Below are 11,540 nucleotides of genomic sequence, written 5' to 3' on the forward strand. Positions count from 1 at the left end.
TCACATGGCGGTCTTGCGATCGCGGTTTTCGCGCGTGATCAAAAGCAAAGATGGCGCAAGTTAACCGCCAAATTTTTTTGTGCCTATTAATGGCCACCTCTGCAATTGTAACGAACAATTTGACCATAGAGCTGCTTTTTTGGGCTGAAAAGGAAAGACGATCACGTTTTTTTCGCTCTGAGTCCTATGCTGTTTCATCACGGTACGGAGTTCGTTTTCACTGTACATGATACCAGAATGAGATGCCATACCAGAACGAAAATTTCATTCCGGAATGAACTTATTCCAGAATGACTTGTGCGGGAACGAAATTTGGTCTCGGTATCATGTAAACAGATCCAGAGAAATATGTTGGGATGAAATGAACTCGTTCCGGAATGAAAGTCATTCTGGTTTCATGTAAACAGCCCCCTATGGTCCGTAGTTGAATATTGATGCACATTCATTAGATAAAACACTGGCGCACAACGTTTTCGGTCCATTTCAGAGAACACTTAGTTGGCTTGCCAGCTCTGCGCGTTTTGACTTGTTAGCGGCTCTGATTACTGTCTGGAGAGGAACCATGCTTTGGCAAAAAAACCTGACACTGGCTTTCGGTGCATTAGTCCTTGTAACCCTCCCAGGTTTGAACTCAATTGTAACTATACAGTCCCAGTTCATGGTGTGTTCATCTATATATTCTGCCGAAAAGGGGTTGAAGAGTCAACTTGCTCTATTGTTTAATTATTTTCGGCATGCTGCTTTTCACAAATCTAAACGCAACTTTTTGGTTTTGTCTAGAATAATATAGCAAGGCTCTCTCAAGGCTCAGATGGTTTTAAACGTCTTCGAACAAATTTTAAACGTGAAAACGGTAATTTTTAGACCCGAAAGTTGACGAGAAATTGGACTTTGAGTCGGGTAAACGAAAAGCAGGGATATGCCAGTGTGGGCCCATTTCTAGATAAAAATTGAAAAATCATGGGTCGGTGAACAACATTTTAACTTCAAATTATTAATGAGTTTGAATTCGAAGTAGAGAGGATGCCTGAAACTTGTCACTGGCTACATGCTGGAAGTGTCGACTGTATATCATGCACTTTGTAGCAAAGTGTTTCACACTTTCGAACAGCCATGCTCAGAAGATTTCCTGTCACGACACGGACAAGACTCGGACAAACAAGCCGAAATGGTGGACGATTTTCCTAAAACACTTTCTAAAACAGCCGGTGTTCCTAAAACACCTTCATAAAACAAAAACTTCGTTTTGATTCCTTCTATTTCCCTCAGAACACGCTGATGTTTTCTGAGCCTCGTGGGGGTTATATTCATTTGCATTTTATTTTTAGACCTCGCGCACTTCACTATTGAAACCAAAATTTACAGCCATGCTTTTTCAATGGAAAATTTAAAGAGCGAGGTCGAAGAATGTAATTTCTGACGATCGAGAAAACATGGGCCGGAACAAATAAGTCATAAATTAATATTCTGTGTAGGGACTATTTAGGCATTTGGCCGTTGGTTTTTTTGTCGTTCTACGTCAGCCACCCTTCGTTTTCTCCCCCTTTCTTGCTCAAGTTTTTTTTTTTATTTCCATATATTGTCTAATAATTATTCATTATTGTACCCTTTCCTCGCAGTCTCGTGTCGCTGCATTTAATGAGGAATACGTTTCGACATTTTTCGTCATATCTAAAGGGTGGTGTTTTAGTGGTTTTTCGTATCTGGCGTGGTACAGGTTCTACGCGTTAGAACCGACAGTTGTTATTGCCAGGATTACAGATTATGTAAAAAGGATAACAATTCTGCATCAGATAAATGACTGGCTCGCATTACTCTCTAACAGTCTACTCAGTGGACTGAAACTAACGCATGAAACAATTACATACTTTCCATGTACATTTCAAAGCTGGCACGCCAATGGGACGCATAAGGTCTCGAACCATCAAAACTCGAAGAAAATACATGTAGCCAGCACGAAGCGCGGGAAAACGTGTGCGAGCAAGTCACGATTGTTTTTAGTCTTACTACCGGTTGGCTGAGAAAGTGGCGCGAGATTTTGAAACCAATTTTTAAACATAATAAAGCAAAACCAAAGTAAACGCGCATCATTTTCGACACTTAATGATAACTCTATTGATAATTATAATAATAATAATAATAATAATAATAATAATAATAATAATAATAATAATAATAATAATAATCTGGCAAGACTCATACAAATATACAGCGATATTGGACTAAATGTCTAATAAGATATATGTCTCAGTCTAAATATGGCTCATTTTGTTTGTCTTTTAGAAGCCTCAAACTCTACAGTTACAATCAGAAACGGCACATCTGAGTAAGTTTGACTTCACTTGATGTTACCTATTGTGTTTTCAAACAATACACGGGAAGTTATTAAATGGCTGCAATTAGTAGGGGAAAGTGGTTGTTTGGGGGAAATTTTTATCGAGTACATGAAGTACTACTAAGGGCCTCTTCATATGATCCCGGTTGACCGGGCTGGCCCAGTTACCGAGATCTCGGCTCACTCCTATTTTCTTTGTAAAATTTTGGATGTGTTCATATGAGAAGGTGGGCCAGCCCGGTTACCGATATCTCGGTTTCTGCAACCGAGATCTTGGCAATCGGGAAGAATATTTTCCCATATGAACACTCCAGCCCGGTCGCCGGGACGCAACTTTTTTTGAGAAAATAGCTTCCCTTTCGTAACTGGGTGGTCAAAATGGCTTAATTTTGCCTTGTATCTATTTCCACTTCAGAAATATGCGAATTGGCTTTACTAATAAAGTTACAAGGGTCAATAAAGCTTCGATAGTCGCGAAAGATGCATTTTTATGTGTCGCTATTTTGGCTTCGTTTCTTGAATTTTATCCCCGTCAACCGGGCTAAAATTTTCCATATGAACAGACGTCAAAATCCGTCCTGGTAACTGAGACAGCCCGTTAACCGGGCTCATGTGAAGAGCCCCTAAAAATGGTGTCGATTCTTACAGCACATTAACGTCACTCATTAAAAAACTGCGGCAAAGTGTCACGAGAGGGTAATAACGATTGGTTTTGGTTTATCACCTGATTTTATCAAGTGATTTGACATTGACTGGTGAGGCAGAGTTTTATAAAAACTTGACATAGAGCTTTAGCCTTGGGATAACCACTTTAATATTAATAACGTTTGTAGGGGTATAAGCCAGTTTTGAGCTAGATCTGCAACTAATATTTATATTTTATATTTTGTAATTTATATGCTTAATATATCCTATATACACTACTTTAATCTAATTAGTTCCTTTGTTAATTTTGCAATTTTTTATTACCTTTTTATTATTGTCATACGTTTTATACATGAGCCTCTCGCTCGGATGTGGAGGGTAAGCTCAACTTTTGTTCGCAACTTGCAACGCACCCGCTGAATAATTAAAAGCTCAGCGGTAACCACTCCCGTAGACGCGCTCTGATTGGAGGGGCGGATTCCGCCCCCTCCGTAACTTCCAGAATATTTAGGCAATCACAATGAAACTTAGAGGATATAAAGTATGTTCGAAAATCCATGGTAACGTCAAGTTCCCGACACAACAACTTCTCCTTCCAAATTATTCCCAGTTAAAGTTTAGATAAACTCGCAAAGTTTGGCAGCGTTTGGTTGAATCTTGAAAAATATATAACCGTTTAAATTCAGCGTGGGCATTTTCCAACCTCCCCTGGTCTGGATAGGGTTAAGAACCTCCGGGATTCATTTTCCGATTAAGCTGCGAAGTGGCAAAGGGGAAATATGGTAAAACATGTGGTATTTCGTAGCACAGTGAAGATGTAATTAGCAAGTAAACTAGGTTTATTTATTGACATAATGCAAACAGCATCCTTTCTTTCCTTAGATGCGTACCCGCTCCAGTTCATACAAAAGCGGGAGTGTGCACGCCATATCAAGTCGCATTTCCAAAGGGTTACTGCAAAGATATTATTGGTTATCTACCAGTCTACGGAACGCATCAATTCGAGCTGCATCTCAACGAGATAAAACTGTTGCTCTTTCAGAAATTTTTAGAGCGGTCACGAGCGAATTCAACAGAAGAAGGCTGGCAAATAATAACCAACGACAAATCTTTTGCTGTGCGGCAAAGCTGTCTGGATATGGTGGATGATGTGTACTGTCACCATTATTTTAAGCGCTGCTACATTTCTTCCAGACCACAAGTTATTTGCAGAGAAGCATGCGAGGAATTGTTCTTCCAAGTGTGTGATCGGGAGCACGAAATGGTTAAAACGTTGAATTTTGACATAATAGACTGCACCACTCTGCCATTTCGAAATCAATCGTCCAACTGCTATTATCCTGACAAGATACGAGGTCAGTGGCGGCGTGGAGACTGGTACGCCGTCGTCTGTCACATTTCATGTGTGAGGGATTATGGAGGGGAAAAACCCTACAATCTCTTGCGCATCTAATGTGAGAGACGACAGCGACTGGTTACCAAGCAGGGAATGAGGGGGAGGTGTTATAATCATCGCCCGTTATAGCTTCCTCGCTCGCAGCTTTGTTTTCAAACGACCAAATTTAAGCTAAGTTAAATATATGGAAAGCATCCCTCGAGTTTTGCAGATTGCCGTTTAGTTAGCCGTCGAGGGGTTTTGCGAGAATTTGTTACCGATACTACACTTTCCCTCTAGCTTATACTAATTAACATGGTTGGTGCTTCTTTGTTTAATGCTTTGCGCACCCGTCGGTCCCAGCATACTCCCTAAGCCGCCCATGATTGGCGAAAACGCAAATGAGAAGTCTTGGAAATTATCCGACAGAAAGCAGTGATGTCATAAGCCTAACGCCCGGTTAGTCTGGTTACTAGGCTGTCCTGTCCCCAGGGTCTTTTAAAAGTTGACATTAGAGTCGTAGCTTCCTTTTCTAACAAACATATCCGCTCTCAATGCTCTGTCTACCACAGAGCTAAAATAAGCCACTGCCGGAAGCTTAAAGAACCTTTTAACGCTTTGTTTTCGCCAAACAAAGTGTTGTGCTGGGAACACAAACACCCAAACTGTTCCCTGCAGAGCGATATTCTTAAATTAACTGGTAATGGATTAATGTAAAAATGAAATACAAGGAACTGTCCATCTGCCACTAAAACAGGAAATAAATTAAAACAGTAAAATTAATAATTTTATCCTACTTTTTCTTTTTTACGATCAGAGAAACTTAACGTTCTGGATAGTAAAGGTAAGTCCTTATATCTTTCTTCAGGAAATTATATACGTTTTGTAGATTCTGTGAATCAATACTAACCTTCGTGAAATGTTATATTTCTTTATATACCGTAATGATTGCTTAGTAAAGGGATTTGTTACCTTTGAAAATTCTGATTGTTTTTAAGAGCAACACGCGTTAACGAGGCAATCAGTGAACGGTTTACTACTCTGTACAACCAATCGATGCAAAAGCCAAGGGCAGTATTAATTCGCGCTTTCATGTCGATGTTACTCATCAAGCGAGACATGCAATCAATCAATCACAGAATCTCAGGTATTTTTTTTGTTATTATTGAAACATCGCCTCAAGGTCCACGTAAACGTTTTGTTTGCAGACTGCTTCTATGGAGATGGACGTGGTTACCACGGCAACAGAAGCGTCACAGTTTCTGGGTACACCTGTCAGTCGTGGAATGCCCAATGCCCCCATAAACACAATATCAATGGAAAGATTTACAAATCGTTTGAACAAAGTGGCAATTTATGTCGTAATCCAGGAGGGTACGCTTTGCATGGGCCGTGGTGTTTCACCACAGATAGGACCGTACGATGGGAGTACTGTGATGTGCCTAAATGTGCCGAACGACGTAAGTAGATTGGAATGTCACGATGTAGATTTTCTTTGCCATTAGAACAAGACAGGGGTCTCTATATTTTTGCTACCGAAAACTTTCACAAAGTAATTTTATTGTGTGCGTTCTACGTTCAACGAAGCACAACAATGCCGGTGGCCGGTTTTAAGGTTATTATTTCTCGTGTTTCCTATCCGCTACAACAATAGCTGAGCACACGGGTTACTTTTAATTCTTCCAATTTCTTCTTTGACCAAGTTTTAGTTATATTTTATCTTATAGCGCCGTCAAGCCCACCAATTAATTTCCGAGGTCACAACATGAGCTCAACAAGCATAAAACTCACTTGGGGAGATGTTCCAAAGGACCTTATTCATGGAATACTTCTTGGATTTCACGTGGTCTGCAAGAGACTTAAAACATCAGACAGTCCATTTGCAGATTTGTTGCCTGCAGAACATGAATGGGTGTTTGAAGGACTCCAAAAATATAGGAATTACAGTTGCCGGCTGAGAGCGTACAACAACTATGGAAATGGTACCTGGAGTGAAGAATTGGACATTTCAACTGATGACGATGGTATGTTACTAGAAGCAGGAGTGAAAGGGATCGAATCGATGATCTTGGTTGGTTGTATACCATCGTTAAGAGAACAAAATATGTAAAACGCTTCAGGGATAAAAGAAAATAGAAGGAAATACACACACGCTATAGTTTTTTTTGCTGAAGAACTGACCGATCGACCTAATGAATGACTGAATTGCTCCTGCGTGCTTATGCGATCAACTTATCGCTCGTGGCTGCTATCGATAAAAAGAGACCACTGCTCATAAATCAGAAGACGTTATAAGAGACGAAACCAAAAATATACAGAGTAATCAGGCGAAATTTGTTTCTTTGCTGTCTTTACAGTAAGTGGATGCGGTGTAGTCACCAAGTATATGTTGTTTCTCTTTGATAGTGCCTGATGCTCCACCTGAGAGTTTAAAGGCATGGAATCTAAGCTCTACTAGTCTTCGCGTCCAGTGGGATCCAATCCCTTTCGGACATCGGAATGGAAAAATTATTCGATACAAAGTGGACATAAATGCAGAGAATCAAACATGGGAGCGACTCAAAGCTACAAAGTACACAGAATCAACATCACTCACGCTTACGGGACTTCAGAAATACAGCAAGTATGTGATCAGTGTTTCGGGGATAACAAGACGAGGCAAAGGACCTTTACGGTCAAAAACAGTGCAAACGGACGAAGATGGTAAGTAAGTTAAGGAGGCTCGATGTAGTTTTTTAAGCCAAAGGGTGGTTGTTTTGAAAATTAAAATTATCTAGGGAGCCAGTATTCGATTTTTGCCAAAATACATCATAATGATCAAATATGACCAAATTTTAATTTTTTACCCGTCACTTTGTCACAAAGGTTACCATAGCAACGATTGACGTTTTCTTTTGTTCTCAAACAAGCTTGATTTTCTCGAAATCTACATTGAATCTTGGTGTTTATTTTTTGATATGTTAAAGTTTAGTAGATTGACTAACTGTTGACGAAATTTTAGAAAAATCTGTAAGAGCGTTTTCAAGTAAATCAAGAATGAAATTTTCAGAAAAACACCATTTTAATATAAAATAGGCGCTTTAAAATTGTTTCGTATTATTGCAGCACAGTTACTTTCACTGAAATATAAATACTTACACCACAAAAGACCAATAACTAAAAGCGAAAGACTTTTTGCTTATTTGTTAAAATATATCGACTGCCGATTGTAGGAAATTATAAGAAAATACCAAAAACTTCATTCTTGATTTACTCTAAAACGCTTTTACAAATTTTTCTAAAATTTTGTGTACAGGTAGTCAATCTACTATACTTGAACATATAATAAAATGAATACCAAGAGTCAATCTAGATTTCGAGAAAATCAAGCTTGTTTGAGAACAAAAGAAAACGTCAATCGTTGCTATGGTAACCTTTGTGACAAAGAGACGGGTAAAAAATTAAAATTTGGTCATATTTGATCATTATGGTGTATTTTGGCAAAAATCGAACATTGGCTTCCTCGATAATTTTAATTTTCAAAACAACCACCCTTTGGCAAAAAACAACTACATCGAGCCTCCTTAAGTCATAATTCATAAACACTATACATGATCAAACGGCAGTCTGCTTGATCATAAGTGAAACATATAACGCCTTTGCATAAAGGTGATGTTTGAATATAAAGGTACATTGTACTATTGACGTGCCCCAATAGCAGGTAGGGAGCCTAATTTTATTGCAACCTTTGATGCGAATTAAGAGTAATCATAACATTGAATCTTTCCGGTGTCATCCCTTAATTTAACCAACAACGACGCTGATACGAAAAGAAAATTTCAATTCAACTGATGAAGATGGTATGTTAGTAGTAAGAAGAGACATAAAGAGTTCGATAATCTTGGGTGGTTGTATACTCATTTAGAGAATGGGATGAAGGAAAAGAAAAGAAAAACTGGGAAAAACCTAATTCACACACGCAAGATTGCTTAACTGACTGACCGACCGACTGACTGACTGAGTGAATGATAGAATGAATGACAGACTTCCTCCTGCATGCTCAACGTATTGCCTGTTTTGCTGCCACCAGGAAATTCTACTTCATTCTTACCAAAAAGGAGAGAAGTAAAAGACAAAACAAATAGTAGATAAAAACAGAGTGTTTAGGACGGCGACATACGGTGAAGCTACCAAATTTGTTATTTCCCTTTAATATGATAGTGCCTGATGCTCCGCCTGAGAGTTTAATGGCCTGGAATCTAAGCTCTACTAGTCTTCACGTCCAGTGGGATCCAATCCCATTCAGGCATCGGAATGGAAAAATTCTTCGATACAAAGTGGACATAAGCGACTGGAAGCGACTGAAAGTTACAAAGTACACAGAAATGACATCATTCACGCTCAAGGGACTTAAAAAATACAGCAAGTATAAGATTAGTGTTTCTGGGATGACAAGACGAGGCAAAGGACCTCCACTCTCAAAAATGGTGCAAACGGACGAAGATGGTAAAGAAGCCTAATTCTTAAATAAACACTCATAGAAAGTATGTTTCATACATGATAATAAATGCAACGCCTCTGAATTCAATGAAACTTTGCATAAAGGTGATTTCAAAATATAAAGGTAACATTAGAAAGGCGTTGAGTATTTAACAGATACTTGATTGCAAATACATGTAAGTATAAGATGTACGTATCCGTACCATTTAAACATTGCAAATTTTCTTTTTCCTCCTAGTTCCTTATCGCCCACCAGAGAACATAACTGCAGTTAGCATAGGGACAGATACAGTACAAGTTGACTGGAGTTCAGTTCCATCGGAATATACCAATGGAGAGGTGCTTGGGTACAAAGTGCTTTACAGAGATGTCAACGATAGCTCACGTGTCAACATCAGTTTAGCGTCACCAAACGAAACCCATTCAAAGATCAAAGGATTGAAAGTCAACACCAATTATAGTTTTCAGGTTCTTGCCTTTACAGCCAAGGGAAATGGGCTTAAGAGTATGGCGTACTATGCTAGAACTTTCCCAGGTATTTAAGATATTTTTTGTTCATTTTTTTGCATGAAATAAGTTGTTTACCTGAAACGAGCCCTTCAAATTTTCTTTTGAATATCGTTGTTTTGCCAGTGTTTCAAAGTCTGTCAAAATTGATTTTGATTTCATTAAATTGTGACAAGTGTTGTCGCAATCCTAAATTCATATTGTGCTTGTTGTTTAATGTGGCGTATAGCTCTCGTTATGCCGATCCACATATATTCATGTCCAACAAAAAAAAAAACAACATTAACAGCTAGGTTACAACGTTTCCTCCCACCGACGGCGGGCTAAAATATATATCCTGCTGAATTCTCCATTTTTAAAGCCCCTAATAAGACGCCACAATGACCTATAAAATTAGTAGTAGTAGTAGTAGTAGTAGTAGTAGTAGTAGTAGTAGTAGTAGTAGTAGTAGTAGTAGTAGTAGTAGTAGTATATACCACACAAGTGAATAGTGCATTTCGCGCGTTCTGATTGGTTTATTCGGAGGTGATAAGCAAATCACTTTTCACCTCCAAGCAGCTGAAGAGAAACAAAAAGGCTTTCCGTGTCTCTTCGGTGACCGAAAGTAATATATTTTGGTCCGCTAGCTAGTTATTTAACTTGTGTGTAGTATACTAAAACAGTTATTCATCTTAGTGTCGGTGAATGTGGTGGATATTTACCCTGCCACTTCGTGGCTTGGTAAATATCCACCACTACTCACCGACACTGAGGTGAATAACTGTTTTAACAATTATAAAATTAATCCTTATTACATCGTGAAATTAACTCACCAAAGATAAAAACGTCCCTTTATGAGAAAACTTACTACCTCGTTCCTTTTGTCTTTCAGATCTAACCAATAAGGAGACCGTCGACCCTAGCATAGAACAAGGAGAGGTACACAGTGCAAAAGGTTATGAAAACAGTACAAAGTTTCCATAAAGCTAAATCCTTACTTAAATCTATTGAGCTTAGCTTTATGGCCAGATGGAAGGTAGACAAAATACGTGCTACTGAAAACGCAAAATTAATCAACTGCTATATCTTTTACTCAGATTTAATCAGTAAAACTCTTGACATCGTATTGACAGACCCAGCCTTTTTTGTGATATTAGTTTTGCCCCATGTTCAACACAACGAAAAAGCTGAACAGTTCAGAATCCGCTAATACTTTTTTTTTTATCTTACATTATTACAGTAAGCACAATTGTTATTGCTGCTGTGTTCTCCGGCACCGTTGCATTTGGGTCAGTTTTTCTAGTGGTATACCTCGTCCGAAAGAAGAGGATTTCATCAAATTCCGACAGTGGAAATGGTAGGATGACAAGGAACTATTAATTCTGTAATAACCACTATGACTATTATTTATTTATTTGAATGTAGCGCTTATTATATTTTTCTTAATTACATATCCAGGTTTGGGTTGTTCAGTTACACCTTATGTCATTTCCACTCCTGACTTGCTTAATGAACGGTACAAGAGGCTGCAGCCACGTGATAGACGACGATTACTCAAAGGAGCAGTCGATGGAGTAAGAAACCCTTTGTATGATGGAATTTTAAGAGTGATCTCTCCAACCGCTGCTTTCCAGGGAAACAAATGCAGGCAAGATGTGCAAACGCGTGCCACTGCAAACATGGAAGACAAGCAACACCTTTCTGTTGATCTAGGTGAGCTACGAGGGTTTGTTGAAGCTCTTCAGGGCTATGCATGTGGCATGGAGATGGCTAAAGTGGAAACCGTGAAGCAAAGATGCCAGCGTCGTTTCTCTGTTGATATGGGCCAGGTAAGAGAGTTAATTGCTCTCGGAGAAATGAAGATCTCCTAAAGTCGAGAAGGCTCGACTTTAGCTGACCAACCAGAAACACAGGAAGCAAGTCACAGTGACGCCACTTGTTAACTGTTTACAGATTGACACAAAAGCGCTTTGATAACGTGAACTTTGCAAGCTGAAGGAGATAGGATGTCTTAGCACAGGCCAGCAAAACAACATTCCTCTGACCTATGGGTTGCCTGTGGACTGTGATACTTGGAACAAAAAACTTAGCCGAACGATTTTCTTTTAAATTTAAGTGTGTGGATAAAACCTTGCAATAGTGTTCGGCAATTAGCAGTACTTTTATGTAGTGCTGTTTGGTTTTCCTGTATATTTTGCCAAATGACGTTTAGCCAGTATT

General features: G+C 38.9%; 1 pseudogene across 1 annotated transcript; it reads left to right on the top strand.

Moving 5' to 3' along the window:
• Positions 1–507: 507 nt before the first annotated feature.
• Positions 508–11,263, top strand: LOC144648259 (uncharacterized; annotated as a pseudogene). The gene is made up of 12 exons (XR_013569675.1): positions 508–623; positions 2,284–2,326; positions 3,863–4,335; positions 5,173–5,199; positions 5,564–5,815; positions 6,083–6,379; positions 6,762–7,058; positions 8,556–8,840; positions 9,073–9,369; positions 10,213–10,275; positions 10,561–10,677; positions 10,779–11,263. The product of XR_013569675.1 is annotated as an uncharacterized LOC144648259 (transcript).
• Positions 11,264–11,540: the final 277 nt, after the last annotated feature.

The sequence above is a fragment of the Oculina patagonica genome, chromosome 4, assembly GCF_052425735.1.
Source record: "Oculina patagonica isolate OP01 chromosome 4, crgOcupat, whole genome shotgun sequence".
Taxonomy (NCBI): domain Eukaryota; kingdom Metazoa; phylum Cnidaria; class Anthozoa; order Scleractinia; family Oculinidae; genus Oculina; species Oculina patagonica.